Genomic DNA, 3,066 nt, shown 5'->3' with positions numbered 1-3,066 from the left:
TTAATAATAAAAACAAAAAGAATTGTGTAATGTCTTGCAAAGCTTCTGTCTTAAAATGTCCAAGTCTATGAGGAAAAAAGGGGCAGTTGACACAGTGTTTTGCTTGCCAAGTCGTTTCTTTCTTACAATGGAAATCCTCAGATTCACTTTGTACACAACAAGGGCAATGTAGCATGTTGGCTAAAATGAGCAAAATGCACTAAAACTCTTTTCCTTAATTGAGCTGTTGTACTGTTCTACTTTCTCCACACATAATTGCTCTTTAGCCATTTGTAGTGTAGTCATTGTTACAGCAAAAAAAAACCCCTCGTGTTACAGTTCCAAATTTCAAGAACTAACCTTTAATTTGAAAGCTTTATGGGGTATTGGAAGACCCAGTGTTCTCACAGTGAACATATTTGTGTGGGAAAGTAAGCACTTTGATAAACTATTCACACGCAGAAAAATAATTACACTGACTGGATTTGTCCACTACGTGGGAAATAAACTGATTTACTGAGTATTGTCTCAGTGCATAGCATCAAAGGTACTGTTTTTTTTTAAATTGGTAACAGTTCTTGTTTGCATTTGGATTAAATGTGCTCTGGCAGCAGTCATTGCATTTCAGAAGGAGTACAAGTGTTTTCATCCCTAGATCATGCTTTTATAGCAGTGTTAGGATATGTATGCAATAAGCACTTTTTTTAGTTACTTTGTGTAAAACCTTGCTTTTCTTATAGCAATTCTTGAACTAACCTTGTGTTATGTAGTTTTACTTGGTTCATTTTAACTTGGGGAAATATTTTCCCCAAGGTTGTATATAAATGGTGCATAGAATTAATCACAGAATCACAACTGCTTGTGGTGATGTTATATACTTTTTAACATTAGCTTGTTCCCTACTTAAAAAGGTGTAGTTCAAATGTATTTTAATTTTTTCTAATGTAAAATATGAGAAAAAGTGCTCTTATCTAAACTAAAAAGGATGAAAATGAGGCTTTTTAGTGGAAAACTCTTAAGTAGTGATGTCCTAGGTACTTGTATACCTTGCAGATATTCCTCCCCCCCTTCTCCTTTCCAATAGTGTTTTTGTTTTAGCTTGATGCTTTTTGTTTGTTTGTTTTGTTTCATCATCAGCAGGGCCTTCTGCCTATCTTAGTGGTATGTGTATGTACTCATTTTGCTACTAGTTGAGAACCGTCTTGCCTTGGCTTCTCTTAAAGTGACTTTAGTATTTTTCCTATCTTCAGCTCTGACGAGTCATCTCTTTGCACTATTTGGGAAGATTCTCTAATTGTAGAACACTTTAAGCTTAGGGACTTGAGAAACTTGTGGGTTTTAGTAGCGAATATTCTGTTTAGAGAAAATAGAAATACCAGTTCTACTGTTTCTGCGTGTAGAGAAGCAGAAAGTCTCCTTGTGCTAGTTCAGAAACTGGTGTCAAGATCCTGCATAAACCTTTCCTAAATGGTTATCCACCTACTTTCTTACTTAGTTTGCCCCTCAGTGCAATAAGAAATAGAAGTGGTGAAACTTTGATCTTTCCACTAAGGAGCCGAAGAGTCTTGTATCATAGTTAAGTTATGGGAAAGGTGAGTAATGTGTTGGGCCTCTTCTTTCCTTATTGAGAAGCTCTTCCTTTACTCACTGAGGAGCACTCATCAATTTTCTGTCAAGTTTTCAGCTTTGGTTTTCCTGGGAAATGCCTTCGAGCCCTTGCTGTCTCACCGACTCCCTCACGAGTTCATCAGGAATCCTCTTCATGCTTAGTCATAGGGACAGCAATTTAAACCACTTGAAGCAAGATTTATTTTTTCTCATCTTCCTTAAAATATATGAAGACAGTCTCTTGCCCGTTCCCCTTCATCCTGCTTGGCGCGTGAGTGCATAAAACAGAGCTGATTCCCTGGTATGTAGCAATACAGTTTTTCTGTCTTTGACTTTAGTTGTTTTTTGCCAGAGCAGTTTAGTTTTAGCAGATCATCAACCATCCTTTTCTGTCTTCCCTGTATGATGATCCTTTTTGCAGGATATGTTTTCTTCAGAAAAACGGCTACCTTAAGGCTTTAAAAAAAAAAAAAAAAAAAAAAAAAAAACCCTTAAGCCTTAAAAGCAGTTGGACTAAGCTTTTCTTTAGTGAGCTTCTAGCAATGCTTTGGGAAGGATTCACAAAGAGTTTTTAGCGTCTAGTGGCTATAGTTTGTCGGTGCTTGATCCAGAGAGCTCAACTTTAATGCAAGTAGTCACTGAATGCTGCGTACAAACTGGGCGGCAATGGATGATTTGCAGTAACCATTGCAATTTTTCTTCCCTATCCGGCCTTTGAATGAGATCTTTCTCATCAGTGTGTAAAGCAGGTTCCTACTGCTATGATAAAGGGGTTATGAACAGTGTTGATTACTGTAAAGTCCATAAATGCTTATTGGACCCAGACAAAATTCTGAAGACTTTTCTGCCTATAAGCTTAATCTTCGATAAATACTACCAAGTACGGAGGAAACTGAATCGTATTCTAAAGAATTGCATGTGGAAAGAAAATAATCTCAACTATTTACTACTTAAGTTTTGTACGGTCTACTGTTTCTAAGCAGAGTGCTGTTCTGATACTAAACTCGGTGCCTGCCAACACCTGCTTACATTGCTCTGTTTTGTGCAGATTCAAACCTCTAATGGGGATGGGGAGTTCATTGCATAGCGAGATCTTGGAGGGTATATGGTGGCATGAGCTGCTTTAATTCCAGTAATTCCTGAGAGCACGTTTGCTCTTCAAGCTTTATTATGTTTATAACTTCCTTGGACAGCCTCTTGGTATGTGGCTATTTATTCCCTTGGCAAATGCATGATTCCTGTAGAGGAATGGTAATTTCTTCCACATTTGCAAAGCAAAGGCCAATGTAGTCCTGTTCAGATCAAGGATCCTGCTTTGCACATGGGGGAGACTTTTCAGCAAGTGCTGTGGTGGTTGATGTCTGGATACGCAGCTCCATGCCGGCATGATGGAGCTCGGGACTGTATGAGGGAAAGAGGTGATGTGGAAGATTCCTTGTTCAGGTGATAATGGACAGTGCACTGCATACACAAGGGAAC

Source organism: Nothoprocta perdicaria, unplaced genomic scaffold (assembly GCF_003342845.1).
Source record: "Nothoprocta perdicaria isolate Ctin4 unplaced genomic scaffold, notPer1 scaffold_1, whole genome shotgun sequence".
Lineage (NCBI taxonomy): Eukaryota > Metazoa > Chordata > Aves > Tinamiformes > Tinamidae > Nothoprocta > Nothoprocta perdicaria.
This window is presented reverse-complemented; position numbering follows the sequence as displayed.